Source organism: Elephas maximus, chromosome 25 (genome assembly GCF_024166365.1).
Source record: "Elephas maximus indicus isolate mEleMax1 chromosome 25, mEleMax1 primary haplotype, whole genome shotgun sequence".
NCBI lineage: Eukaryota > Metazoa > Chordata > Mammalia > Proboscidea > Elephantidae > Elephas > Elephas maximus.
In genome coordinates this window covers 28,918,175-28,934,057 of record NC_064843.1, presented here as the reverse complement: position 1 = coordinate 28,934,057, position 15,883 = coordinate 28,918,175, and positions in this window count along the sequence as shown.

Below are 15,883 nucleotides of genomic sequence, written 5' to 3'. Positions count from 1 at the left end.
GCCATTCTTCTCTCATGGCCACTTTCCTGTTGGAATTGAGCCCTGGGACTCACAGAGGGATCCAGGCTCTCTAGCCTGACCCAGTCAACAGCCTTCAGCCACTGCTCAGCCAAGTGCTGGGAAGCTTCTTCTTGTGGATAGCAAGACATGTTCTAAACAGGTACTCAGCTGCCCACCAGTGTGAGGGAGTTCAGCCTTGGTCCTACAGACCACATAGAACTTTCCTCTGGGCATGCCCCAGAGTGTTCCCTATCCAGAGCTCAGGGAAGCTCCATGACCACCCAGCAGGGAGGGATTACAAATAGCATCTGCCTTTTATAGCCAAGATTACATCTCAGAGATTCTGAGACATTTGCCTAAAGTGACTCTGCTAGGTGGCAATGCTAGAACTCCAGTGTTTTCTTTTCAGCTGGCCTCTCATATTTATGAGTCTTTGTATAAATGGTGTACAGGGAGGGGAGAAGGGAGGGAGGAAGACAGGTAATTGAAAAACTGTGCCTACCTAAAGAAATGACATTTGCTAACCACATACTACTCTTTCCTTCCTTTCTTCCTTCCTCCCTTCCTTCCTTGCTTCCTTCCTTCGCCCTCCTCCTCTCCCTCCTTCCTTCTCAGTCTGACTCTGTGACTCTTTCTGTAAATGGATCTCTATAAGTCTCTGTCTCTCTACATCTCCATCGTTCAGTGTGCCCCCCTCCCTCCCATGGATAGGCTGGCAGTCAGCATCTGGCTCCTAGAAGCCAAGTCCTATCTCAGTGATGGATGATTTCCAGTCCAGAGCACTTACTGGGCACTGGGAACCCTATACTCTCAGCAAATGACCATTTCACTTGGAAGGAAACCAGGCTTTCACTTGTATCCAGAGCAAGGCAGACAAAGGAAGGACCCAGGGCAGCCACACCCTTTGCCCTAGCTGCTAGGACCAACCAGTGTTGGCCAGATGCAGTGGGACATCAACAGGTGAGGTGTAGCCATTCAGAAAGAGATTAAGAAGGTGTGGCAGGAGAGAAAGCAGGAGGTGGAGGCTCAGGCCAAATGGTATCATTAATGCCAATTAAAGAAATGACCAATTATCACCATCATAGACATGCCCCTGGACAGCCACCAGGACTCAGCAATTAAATGCCCACCCCTCTTTCCTTCTCCTACTCTTCCCCCATTCCCTGGGGGTGAGGGCTGCTCCTCTGCAGCAGCGATGGTTGCACCTTTACTCAGAGTTCTCTGAGGCACAGTGCTGCCCAGCTTATGAAAGGGCTGCCATGAGAGATGGTGAGTTCTCCATCTTGGGGGATATTCAAAAGAGTGATGACTTCCTAAGTCTGGAGGAGAGAAGATCACCACTAAAGTGCCCTCCAAAGCCAAGACTTAAGAATTTTCAGGAAGGACACTAACATTTTAATATTTCCTATGTGTACTCACAACACTGGGTTTTTTGGTTTTACTCACAATTCCCAGCATAGAAAAATGGACATCCTGGTTCAGACAGATTAAGAAGCATAGGTACACCTTTTGAAGTCTCAAACTTACATCATTGTGACTCCAGAGATGCTTGACTTTGTGCTTCCAAACTTCCTTCAAAAGAGATACTTGGCTGAATGACGTGTAAGAGCCCAGGCTTAGGAGTCAGATAGGCCTGGATTCAGATCCCAGCCTGCCACTCACCAGGTGTGTGTCTTTGAGCAACCCCCTTCACCCCTTTGGCTTCAGACTTCAAAAGGGGATGATAACCTACCTCATGGTAGTGAATAATAAACGGTATTATGACTATCAGATTCTTAGCCAAGTTCATTGCACGTAATAATGGGTTTTGAGTAATGGGTAATGAGCATAGTAATGCTCAATAAGTGGGTTTTTGTGTGTGGTAATATGGCAGACAAGGGGCATCAGTGTTTCAATAGCAGCATTCTCTTCCATGCAGGAGGCCCAGGTTCAATTCCCGACCAGTGCATCTCATAAGCACAGCCACTACCCATCCCTCAGTGAAGGCTTACATGTTGTTATGATGCTGACCTGGTTTCAGCAGAGCTTACGGACTAAGACGAGCTAGGAAGAAAGACTTGGCAATCTACTTCCAAAAGATCAGCCAGTGAGAACCCTATGGATCATGAAAAGACCATATTTAGTGGTCTGACTGAGACTGGAAGAACCCCTCAAGCCATGGCCCCTGGATGCTCTGTTAACCCAGAACTAAAACCATTCCTGAAGCCCACTCTTCAGACAAAGATTAGACTGGACTATAAATAAAATGATACTCATGAAGAGTGTACTTCTTAGTTCAAGCAGTTACACAAAACTAAATGGACAGCTCCTGTCCAGAGGCAGAATGAGAAGGCAGAAAAGGACAGGAGCTGGTTGGATGGACACGGGAAACCCAGGGTGGAAAGGAGGAGTGTGCATAACTACTGTCGCATAACAATATATGTATAAATTTTTGTATGAGAAACTAACTTGAGCTGTAAACTTTCACCTAAAGCACAATTTAAAAAAAGAAAAAACCTATGGATCACACTGAGTTTCTGTTTAGGGTGATGGAAAATTCAGCAGCAGATATTGGTGATGGTTATACAACATGATTGGTGTCACTGAATTGCACACATGAAAGATGTTGAATTGGCAAATATTGTGTTATCTGTATTTTTACAACAATACATTCATACATACATACATATGTATATATGTGTGTGTGTGTGTATGTGTATATAGACATACATACATACATACATGGGAGTACCCAGTGATCTTTTTCAAACTACATACATCGTCTTCCTAGTGGGATTTGGATACACCTTTCCTTCTTTTTGTGAATATATGATAAAAACACAATCACGTATTTTTAGAGCTCAAAAAAAAAAAAAACCCCATAGATCACAATAGTCTGATTCTCAGCCAGTCATGGGCTGGCGCAGGACTGGACTTCCATGGTGCATGGGGTCACCAAGAGTCAGGGGCTGACTCAACAGCAGCTAATGACAACAACAATATGACAAACACAAGAGTTTGGCCTCAAAGAGGGACTCGAAGGTGAGTACGGTGGGCGATGTTTCCCACAGTCACATGACCCAGATAACATTGAAGTCTTGGCTCAAGCCTGAGCAGACATGGCTAGAGCCTTTGTTCTTGTCCTTGAATGGCATAGTATGCCTTCTTTGGTCTGTGCCCCAGCTTCTCCACCCTGTCCGGTGCCAATAGCCCCCAGGTCTCCATCTCTGCTCTGGACTTAACACAAATCTTTCAACCATTAAGCGCTTAACATCATGTTTTCCACCTTCGGAGACTTCCAAACAGTAATTAGACGGTGTAACACCCTGCCAGGGTGGCAAGAGTAAATATCATTAGTGTAGGAGGGAGTGTGGGGTAAGTGGAGGTGCTCAGAGGCTTGGCACAGGGCAGGGACTGGGCTGTTTCAAGGCCTGGTGAGCAGTTCCATTGCCAAGCCCTTGGCTGCCTGGGCCCTCTCTCTTGGGAGAACCTAGATGTGAATCTGCAAGACAAAGTGATACCCTGGACAGAGCACTGACTTTGGAGGCAGAAACACCTGACTTTAAAATCCATCCCTGCCACTATGAATTTTGACCAGATATTTAACCTGTCTGTGTTCACTTCATCATCTATAAAATGAGAACTATTCTACCAATCTCATACAGTGGTAATATTTAATGAGATAATATAGGTAAAGGCACCAAACACAGAACAGATAAGATTCTCTAAATGGTAGCCCTGTTGCCACTCTAGTGGAGCCACAGGAATGCAAATTCTAAAATCACAGCATAAGCCAACAATGAAATATATCCAAAATGCCCCTTGAAAAATCTCTGTATCAGTCAGGATAGGTTAGGTTATGCTGTTATAACAAGCAAATCCAAAATCTCATTGACTTAAAATCACAAAAAGTTATCTCTCACTCAGTGATGTGTATTTATCATGGATAGATAGGGAGGTTCTCTTTGCTATAGTCTCTCAGGATCCCAGGCCTATAGAGCAGTCACCAATCATCATCAAGCCAGAGGGAAAGAGACAGCCCTGGAGGTTCTGGCACTGGCAATGAAATACAGGCAGTCCCCAGGTTACCAAATAAGTTCCATCTGTCCCTAAGTCTGTCTCTAAGTCAAATACGTATGTGAGTAGGAACAGTAAGGCATGGTTTGTATAAAGTCAGTTAGTCAAATGTTTGTCTTGTCACTGTTAAAAAAAAAAAAAAGTTTGTCTTGTCATTGTTAGGTGCCGTCAAGTCAGTTTTGACCCATAGTGACCCCATGTACGACAGAATGAAACACTACCCCGTCCTGCACCATCCTCACAATCCTTGCTATGTTTGAGCCCATTGCTGCAGCCATGTGTCGATCCATCTTGTTGAGGGTCTTCCTCTTTTTTGCTGACTCTCTACTTTACCAAGCATGTTGTCCTCCAGGGACCGGGCCCTCCTGATAACATATCCAAAGTACTTGAGACGAAGTATATCTTTCTATGCACAAAAAATATTAAGGAAACATTTCCAGCTACACTAAAACATCTTTAACATAATAGTGTTATAATATTTTGATGTGAGTTGCAAAGTAGCACCTATTTATTACGAAGCATTGAATGTACCTTGAACAGGGGTTGGTTTGGAACTACAGTTGCATGTAAGTCGGATGTTCGCAACCCGGGGACTGCCTGTCCCTTGACCCAAAAGTAACTCACATCATTTCCTCTCACAACTCATTGGTTAGAACCAGTCACTTGGCCCCACCCAACCAAAAGGTTGGTCAGTCTTTCCTGTGATGCCTGTCTGTGATACTGGATACTGGTGAACATCAATCACTCCCATGGCCCCACAGCAACAGAAGCCATGTTAGAAATTCATTTGCACACTTTCTTTCAAACTGTCCACAAAGCCAGATTTTCTCTCCAGTATTGGAACAAAGTGCCATTTCTTCATTTCAGTACTACAGGATAAAATAGATGTACGTGTGTGACAACATCACATGAAAATGCACGCCCTTGATCACCAGAATCACACAGAGCAGCCTATGGATTTGGAGCTGACACACAGCTAGGAGATTAACTTCTCCCACCTCATTCTCACTCTGGGCCTAAGCCCATGGAGTTGAATGATGAAATGGCTGGATTCATTTGTGTATTTAAAATTTTGTTTCCTTCTCTTTCTTTTTGTTTCAGTGTTAAATGATTTACATTAAATGCCTGTAAGATGCAAATCTCTGTACTAATACATCTTTCTGGGTTCATCTGGCCGTCATGGCAGAAAGAAGAGGTTGTCCAAGAATGTCCTCATTAAGTCCCCAGCCCGAGGGCTGTGCTGCTAAGGGCTCCAGTGTCTCCCCTTCAGAGCCTGGGATATGCTTCCTTCCTTCTCCCCTGCTCCTCTTCTACAACACAATTGGTGCTGAGGGGTTTGGTCCCAGCTTCCTCTACATTCATGATGAACTGTCTTATGGACCAGTCTCTTACTGAGGGCGTTGCGTGACCAGTAACCCTAGCTGAGATGAGAGAAGATAGTCTTGATGCTCAGAGGCTCAAACTTTCTGTGGTAAACCTTAGAATACAATTTCCCAGTCCCCTAGTCAACCAAAGTGCTATGTGTATAATCTTGTAAATACCTTGGTTCTGAAAGTCCTTTGGAGCCAGAAGTCAGGATCCACCTTGAAGTGGACAAAATGCCTGGCTATAAGACAGTTCAAACCATATTTTACAACCAGTATTTGCTTGTGTGTGTATGTATATATAGATATATATATACATAAATTCTGTGAGCCTCAACATCCTCATCTGTAAAATGAGCATTCTAACAGTTACCAGACACATATACTTCTCCACCTAAGCAATAACTTGGGGCTTATCTTGGAAACCAAAATTCAGTGGAAGGAAATAAATATTTGTTGAGCATCTACTGTGTTCCAAGAGCTTGGCTGGGCATTTTATACATGTTATTGCATCATTTTCACAACCTTTTAAGGGAGGCATGATTTTCCATTTTACGGATGAGGAAACCAAAGCTCTGAGAGGTGAAGCAATCATCAAGCCTGGTGGAGTTTGGACTTGAGCGCTAGTCTATCTTCCTCTGAAGGCCATGTCTCTTCTTCTCTACTCTCTTGGATGCACCCTAGGAAAGAAGTCCTTATTGCCTCCACCTATATTTCAAGCCAGGCAAGGAGGAGTAGTAGGTTGAGAAAGAGGGCAATACTGCCAGGTTGATCCTTGGAGATCAGAGTCTGAGTGGAAAGTGGCCAGGAAAGTTGGAAATGTGGATTAACTCCACCCAGATATTTGTTCTGACTCCATTGGCCCATATCTTCAGGAAGAGACTCCCAAGCCCGTACATGTAATTAATTACAAGTGCAATTACCCAACTGGACACACAGATTGGGTAACAAGGCATAGGGTATCTATGTGTGCTGTGCCTGATGCCTTCTTTGATGACCATCTTGACAAATGCGTGCTCACTGAAGAGAGTGTGAAGCAATTTCCCCTGGCTGTTTCCCTGTTTGATATAGCTTCCCATCTCTACATTCACACCAACTTAGGTCTCACTGCCCAAGCTTTGCATCAGTTTCCTAACTGGTTTTCTGGCTTCCCCCACATCCAGTCCAACCTCCCTACAAGCCACTGGAGTCATTTTCCTAAAATGCAAATATGATCCCATCTCATCCATATTAAAAGCCAACAAACAAAAAACCTTCACTGGGTTCCATTACTCTCAGGATCAAGTCCAGATTCCTAGTCATTGGCCTCAAGGCCATTCACAATTAAGCTCTTTTCAGCCTCTCCAATTTTATGTCCTTACCACTACCTCACCAGCGTCTCAAATGCTGTCCACACCTACTTGTCCTCGCATGTTCTAGCACAGCATTTTATTTTAAATTTCCATCCCCTTATACAAGGTACCCCCTTTGCCAGGTGGTATTTCTCCCAATTCTCACCTTAGTGAAGTACCATTTAACTGCAATAAGAACAGAAAATTATTAAAATATACATAGTCAGTATCTTCTTCCTACCCCTCTTCCTTGGAAGGCAGAATCAGGCAAAGACCCTTAGAAAAATGCCTAAAGACTGCAGAAAAGCCGTTACTTATTTAACAAAGATCTGAAGTATAGGTGATACAGGAGAGATAGATTTAAAAATAATAATACAAGAGGGATGAGAATAGAGGAGTCTTGTGGCACTGAGAGTTCAGATTGGGAGGTAGAGGAAATTTCAGGGAGCCTCCTTTTTTTTTTTCACGTAGAGGTCACTGAGTGGAGAAGCTATAAGGTGAGAGTAGTTATAAAAGCATCTCTCCCCTTTTGCGCTTTCTCTAGAAAGTGAATACGGGTTTGTATTACTTTAAAAATTTATGTTGATAGTGGTAATGGTTGCACAACATGAGGATGACAGTAATTAATTAGTAAATTGTACATGTAAAAAATGTTGAAATGGCAAATTTTATATGTATATATTGCATTGCCACAGAGTCAATTCTGACAAATACATAGTGTACATATATACGTATATCATACAAACTCAACACAATAAAACAATTTTTTTTTAGTTATGTTTAGCTTTTTCACTATCTTTTACTTACTATATGCACTGACACAAGATCAGACTGGGCTATGTGGAATGTCAAGATTTACTCAGGTTATACAATCTTTATAGTTTAAATCAAAGCTCCTGAAGCTTTCCTTGACCTCTTACCCTGACCCAGTAGAATTAGTCACTCCTCTCTATGTAGCCAAAGAACTGTATATAGACCCTTGTTTTAAGGCTTCATAGTGAGACTTTTTTTTATTATGTATTCCCTCTGGTATCAATCCTTGAGTTCATGAAAGATCAAGGATGGCCATATCTTCACTTTCTATGAATCTCTAGAACACAGGACAAGTTCTGGCATAGAGAAAGTATCTGGCATAAAGAAAGTCCTATATACTTGTTGAATATAGGACTAAATATTGGGCTGTCTTATGAGGTCTTCACCAAGCTGACCTAAGACCCAGATCTCACCCTGGCCAGTCCAAGATGGGAGGCATCAACGGAGAGAGGTTAGCCTCACTCTTAAGTGCCAACACTTTCAGTTTTACTCTTCACCACTTCTAGTTGATGATGGAAAACAGAAATTAAACAACAACAAAAAAGTCTGAACACTCAGAACCACAAAGAGGAGTTGTCCAATTTGGCTCTAAAAATGTGCCTTGTGCCTCTTCTCCTTTTCACTGCCCAAGTTCAACAAGACCCTGTCCAAATTTGCTCACTTCTCACCTTGCTTGGAGGGCACTTTTGCCATAGTCAGGCATGCAAACATCTTTGGAGAGTATGGAAATTTGTTAACTTTCAGCACCAAGAACATTTTTAGTGGTCAGGCTTCATGTTGTCCCTAAGTCAGGAAAGATTTTATATCTGGGACCTGTTATTCTCCCCCATGGGCCACTGGTTATGAGTCTTGGAAGGACCTCAAACACATGTTCCTTCCTCATTCACTGAATTGAGGGTCTGTTGTCTGGAATATTTTCTAAGTCCAAGGTGGCAGTGCAGAGTTAAAAATCAGGCAACTTCTTTTACTCCTCATTCTCCAGAAAAGTGGGCCTCAAGCACATCCTCAACCTCAGCTGAACTTTAAGTTGAAACAGAAAGTTAGAAACACATCCGTGGGAGGTCTAACTCCATAGATGGCATAAGTCTAGTAAAGAAATACTTTCCCAGGAAGTTTGGATGACTATAGATTTTGTATCCTTGAAGGAAAGGGGAGACAAGATCACCGCCAAAGAAGAGGAAACAGAAACGGCCCTCACTCTCTTCTTGGTTGCCACTCTTCCCATCAAGTGTGTCTACTTTTCCAGGATCTCTCCTCTTTCCTTATGAAAAGGTGTGCATGCTCTTAAGGAAGAGAACAACAAGGACACCTGAGACTGCTTCTTGGACACACTCAGGTTACCAACCTCCAAGCAGGATTAGTAGAAGCACAGAGTTACCTGTGTCTATGCATTGTACAATGATGGAGTCTTGTGTTCCAAATGTGACTCCACCATTTGCTGGCCAGGAGGACACAGATATTAATTTATCTCACAAAGGAACATCTTCTTTAAATGGGTTCTTTCAATGTGTTGCTCTGAGGATGTGATAAGACATGCAAACTACCTGGCACATAATAAGTCCTCAGTAATTTCTCATCACTATTACTATCAAAGGAGCCCTGGCAGCACAGTGGTTAAGAGCTCGGCTGCTAACCAAAAGGTTGACAGTTCAAATCCACCAGCCGCTCCTTAGACTTCCTATGGGGCAACTCTACTCTGTCCTATAGTGTTCCTACAAGTTGGAATCAACTCAACAGCAATGGGATCACCATTAAACAGGAGCCCTGGTGGTGCAGTGGTTAAGCACTTGGCTGCTAACTGAAAAGCCAATAGTTCGAACCTACCAGCCTCTCCATAAGAGAAAGATGTGGCAGTCTGCTTCCATAAAGATTTCGACTTAGAAACCCTATGGGGCAGTTCTACTCTGTCCTATAAGGTCATTATGAGTCAGAATTCAACTCAACAGCAATGGATTTGGTTTTTATTATTATTAATACTATTAAAAACACCAGCATTGGGGCACTAAATATACAAAACAAACACTGATGGAATTGAAGGGGAAAATGGATAGTACTACAATAATAGTTGGAGACTTCAATACGTCACTTTCAATATGGGATAGAACATCTAGAAAAAAGATCAACAAGGAAACAGAGGACTTGAATGACACCACAAACCAACGAGACTTAACAGATATATATAGAGTACTCCAGCCAAAAACAGCACAATATATGCTCTACTCCAGTGCACTTGGACCATTCCCCAGGACAGATCCCACGTTAGGTCATAAAGCAAATATTGATAAAGTAAAAAAGATTGAAATCATACAAAATATTTTCTCTGACCACAACAGAATGAAGCTAGAACTCAACAACAGAAAAAAATCTAGAAGATACACAAACATATGGAAATTAAACAACACACTATTAAACTACCAATGGGTCAAGGAAGAAATCAAAAGAGAAATCACAAATTTCCTAGAGTCAAATGAAAATGAAAGCAAAACCTACTGAAACTTAAGGGATTCAGTGAAAGCAGTACTCAGAGGGAAGCTTACAGCAATAAATGGCAACATCAAGAAAGAAGAAAGATCTCAAATCAACAGCCTAACCGGGCATCTCCGGCAACTAGAAAGAGAAGGGCAAACTAAGGTGAAAACTACCAGAAGAAAGTAAATAACAAAGAGTGGAGAGAAAGGAAATTGAAAGCAGAAAAACAATAGAGAGAATCATTAAAATCAGAAGTTGATTCTTTGAAAAGGTCAATAAAATAGATAAATCTTTAGCTAGACAGACAAAGAAAAGACACAAATAATCAAAATAAAAAATGAAAGAGGGGACATTACAACTGACCTGATAGAAATAAAGAAAATGAGACTATTTGGGCAGCTCCTGTCTGGAGGGGAGATAAGAAGGCAGAGGAGGACAGAAGCTGGCTGAATGGACATGGAAATACAGGGTGGAGAGAAGGAGTGTGCTGTCTCATTAGGGGAGAGCAACTAGGAGTATACTGCAAGGTGTATATAAATTTTTGTATGAGAGACTGACTTGATTTGTAAACTTTCACTTAAAGCCCAACAAAAAATTAAAAGAAATAAAGAGAAATATGACAAATATTATGAACAACCGTACAGCAACAAACTGGACAACCTAGATGAAATGGACAAATTCTTAGAAGGACACAACCTACCCAAACTGACTCAAGAGGAAATAGAAAGCCTCAACAGGCCTATAACAAGTGAAGAAATCAAATCAGTGATCAAAAACATCCCAACAAAAAAAAAGTCCTGACCAGATGGCTTTACTACCAAACATTTAGAGAAGGATTGACACCAATACCGTTTAAACTTTTCCAAAAAATAGAGAAGGAAGGAATAGTCCTTAATTCGTTCTATGAAGTAAACATAACTCTGATACCCAAACCAGACAAAGACACCACAAGAAAACTACAGGCCAATATCTCTTATGAATGTAGATGCAAAAATCCTCAACAAAATACTAGTGAACAGAATCCCAACAGCATATTAAAAGATTCATACACCATGACCAAGTGGGATTTATTCCAGGGATTCAAGGATGGTTCAACATTAGAAAATCAATTGACGTAATACACCACATCAATAGAACAAAAGAAAAGAACCACATGACCATCTCTATGAATGCAGGAAAAGCATTTGATAAAATCCAACACCTTTCTTGATGAAAACCCTCAAGAAGATTGGAATAGAAAGGAAATTTCTCAATATGACTCAGGGCATATATAAAAAGCCAACAGACAACATTATACTTAGGGAAGAAAGACCGAGAGCTTTCCCCTTGAAATTGGGAACAAGACAAGGGTGCCCACTCTCACTGTTTCTATTCAATATTGTATTAGAAGTCCTAGCCAGGGCAATAAGACAAGAAAAAGAAATAAAAGGTATCCAGATTGGAAAAGAAGTAAAATTATCTCTATTGGTGGATGGTATGATCCTCTATAAAGAAAATTCCAAAGAGCCACAAGAAAACTTGTAGAGCTAATAGAGAAATTTAGCAAAGTTGCAGGGTATGAGGTCAACAAACAAAAATCAGTTGGATTTCTACACACCAGCAATGAGAAATCCAAAAGAGAAATTAGGGAAATAATTTCATTTACTGTAGCATCTAAGAGAATAAAATAGCTAGGAATAAATCTAACCAGGGACATGAAGGACTTACGCAATGAAAACTATAAAAGACTGCCGAAAGAAAAAAATTAAAGAAGACTTAAATAAAGGGAAAGACTTAATATTGTTAAGATGTCAACACTACCCAAAACAGTCTATAGATTCAATTCGATCCAGATCAAAATTTCAACAGCCTTCTTTACAGAAATAGAAAAACCAATCTTCAACTTTATATGGAATGGAAAGAGGCCCCAAATAGCTAAAGCAATGTTGAAAGAGAAGAACAAAGAAGGAGGACTCACACTTTCTGATTTTAAAATATACTATACAGCTACAGAAGCCCTGGTGGCACAGAATTTAAGTGTTGGGCTGCTAACCAAAAGTTAAGCAGTTTGAATTCACAAGCTACTCCTTGGAAATCCTATGGAGGAGTTCTACTTTGTCCTATAGGGTTGCTATGAGTCAGAATCAACTTAATGGCAGTGGGTTTGGTTTTTGGTTTATACAGCTACAGTAACCAAAACTCCCTGATACTGGTATAACAATACATAGACCAATGGAATAGAATTGAGAGCCCAGAAATAGAATCATACATTTATGATCAACTAATTTTTGACAAGGATGCTAGGCCATTCGATGGGGAAAGAAGAGTCTCTTCAATAAACGGTACTGGGAAAATTGGATTTCTACATGCAGAAAAATAAAACATGATCCATGCCTTACACCATACACACATAAAAAAAAATTCAAAATGGATTAAGTACCTATAAGTGCAAACTAAAACTGTAAAATTCTTAGAAGAAAAAGCAGGGGCAGTGCTGTCACACTTAGCTTTTAACAATGGATGATCCAATATAATAACAAAAGCACAAACAGCAAAAGACAAAATAAATAACCTCATAAAACTTTTAAAATTTTGTTCATCAAAAAACTACCAAAGGGGGGCCAAGATGGCGGACTAGGTGGACGCTACCGCGGATCCCTCTTGCAACAAAGACTCGGAAAAACAAGTGAATCGATCACATACATAACAATCTACGAACCCTGAACAACAAACACAGATTTAGAGACGGAGAACGAACAAATATGGGGAGGCAGCGATTGTTTTCAGAGCCTGGAGCCAGCATACCAGTCAGGTGACCTTCAGTGCCCGATTTGGGGCAGAGCCCAGGGGGGCAGATGGCACAAACAAGGGGCCCATCCCTGGCCCCCGAACTCATTCCAGAAGGAGGCCCAGCCAGTTTGCGCGGGCGGCGTGGCGGCGCAGCCGGTGGGAGAAGTCCCCGGGAGGCAGTGACTGGTCTTGGAGCGGGGAGAGCAGCGTCCCAGCCGGGGAACCGTCCCGCCGGGATTTTGGCCTGGCACGGGCACGGCATAAGCACCGGGAGCAGCTCCACCCCCCTGAACTGACCCCGGGGGGGGGGCCCAGCCGGTTCGCGTGGGCGGCTAGGCAACGCAGCCGGTGGGAGAAGTCCCCGGGAGACAGTGACTGGTCTTGGAGCGGGGAGAGCAATGTCCCAGCCGGGGAACCGTCAAGCCGGAATTTTGACTGAGTGCAGGCACGGCATAGGCGAGGAGAGCTGCTCCACCTCCCTGAACTAGCCCCGGTGGGGGGAGCCCAGCCAGTTCGCGCGGGCGGCATGGCGACGCGGCCAGTGGGGGAGGTCCCCGGGGGCAGCAACTGGTCTTGGAGCAGGGAGAGCAGCGTCCCAGCTGGGACGCGCGGTCGCGGCTCAGGCACGGGGAGCTGCTCCGCTCGCCTGAGCTGACTCCGGGGGGGGGCCCAGCCGGTTCTCGGGGGCAGCGCGGAGACGCGGCTGGCGGGACGGGGAGTTCCCGGGAGGCAGCGACTGATTTTGGAGTCGGGAGTGCACCGTCCCAGTAGGGGAACCTTGAGGTTGGGCGTGGGGCTGGCAGCGGAGGATCTGACCGTGACTCCAGTGGGCCAGACCCCCAGGGGGCAATCTCTACACAGCCAGCACACATAGGTGACGTGCCCCGCGGAAATCTCAGAACTAATAGTCATTCCAAGCAAGACAAGCAACTCTGGCTATACTCTGAGGTCCTACTCTCCTATCTCTCTGATCCCTCCGCCACCCTCCCCAGGCAGCTTCATTAACATCTGAATAGCCTAAGCCAGAGGGAGAACTCTGGTAGGGATCTGACTGCATTTATTTTTAGCGGATTTTCTGGAAAAACTAGTTTCCCAGTGATGGCTCGGAGACAGCAGTCCATATCAAACCACATAAAGAAGCAGACCATGACAGCTTCTCCAACCCCCCAAACAAAAGAATCAAAATCTTTCCCAAATGAAGATACAATCCTGGAATTATCAGATACAGAATACAGAAAACTAATTTACAGAATGCTTCAAGACATCACAAACGAATTAAGGCAAACTTTATAAAAAGCCAAGGAACACACTGATAAAACTGTTGAAGAACTCAAAAAGATTATTCAAGAACATAGTGGAAAAATTAATAAGTTGCAAGAATCCATAGAGAGACAGCATGTAGAAATCCAAAAGATTAACAATAAAATTACAGAATTAGACAATGCAATAGGAAGTCAGAGGAGCAGACTCGAGCAATTAGAATGCAGACTGGGACATCTGGAGGACCAGGGAATCAACACCAACATAGCTGAAAAAAAATCAGATAAAAGAATTTAAAAAAATGAAGAAACCCTAAGAATCATGTGGGACTCTATCAAGAAGGATAACTTGCGGGTGATTGGAGTCCCAGAACAGGGAGGGGGGACAGAAAACACAGAGAAAATAGTTGAAGAACTCCTGACACAAAACCTCCCTGACATCATGAAAGACAAAAGGATATCTATCCAAGATGCTCATCGAACCCCATTTAAGATTGATCCAAAAAGAAAAACACCAAGACATATTATCATCAAACTCGCCAAAACCAAAGATAAAGAAAATTTTAAAAGCAGCCAGGGAGAAAAGAAAGGTTTCCTTCAAGGGAGAATCAATAAGAATAAGTTCAGACTACTCAGCAGAAACCATGCAGGCAAGAAGGGAATGGGATGATGTATACAGAGCACTGAAGGAGAAAAACTGCCAGCCAAGGGTCATATATCCAGCAAAACTCTCTCTGAAATATGAAGGCGAAATTAAGATATTTACAGATAAACACAAGTTTAGAGAATTTGCAAAAACCAAACCAAAGCTACAAGAAATACTAAAGGATATTGTTTGGTCAGAAAACCAATAATATCAGATATCAGCACAATACAAGGTCACAAAACAGAACGTCCTGATATCAACTCAAATAGGGAAATCACAAAAACAAACAAATTAAGATTAATTAAAAAAGTAAAATAAAATAAAAATAATACACATAACAGGGAATCATGGAAGTCAATAGGTAAAAGATCACAATAATCAAAAAGAGGGACTAAATACAGGAGGCATTGAACTGCCAGATGGAAAGTGATACAAGGCGATATAGAATGATACAAGTCAGGTTTTTACTTAGAAAAATAGGGGTAAATAATAAGGTAACCACAAAAAGATATAACAACTCCATAACTCAAGATAAAAGCCAAGAAAAACGTAACAACTCAACTAACATAAAGTCAAACACTATGAAAATGAGGATCCCACAATTTACTAAGAAAAATGTCTCAGCACAAAAAAGTATGTGGAAAAATGAAATTGCCAACAACACACATGAAAAGGCATCAAAATGACAGCACTAAAAACATTGATCTATAATTACGCTAAATGTAAATGGACTAAATGCACCAATAAAGAGACAGAGAGTCACAGACTGAATAAAGAAACACGATCCATCTATATGCTGCCTACAAGAGACACACCTTAGACTTAGAGACACAAACAAACTGAAACTCAAAGGATGGAAAAAAATATATCAAGCAAACAATAAGCAAAAAAGAAGAGGAGTAGCAATATTAATTTCTGACAAAATAGACTTTAGACTTAAATCCACCACAAAGGATAAAGAAGGACACTATATAATGATAAAAGGGACAATTGATCAGGAAGACATAACCGTATTAAATATATATGCACCCAATGACAGGGCTGCAAGATACATAAATCAAATTTTAACAGAATTGAAAAGTGAGATAGACACCTCCACAATTATAGTAGGAGACTTCAACACACCACTTTCAGAGAAGGACAGGACATCCAGTAAGAAGCTCAATAGAGACACGG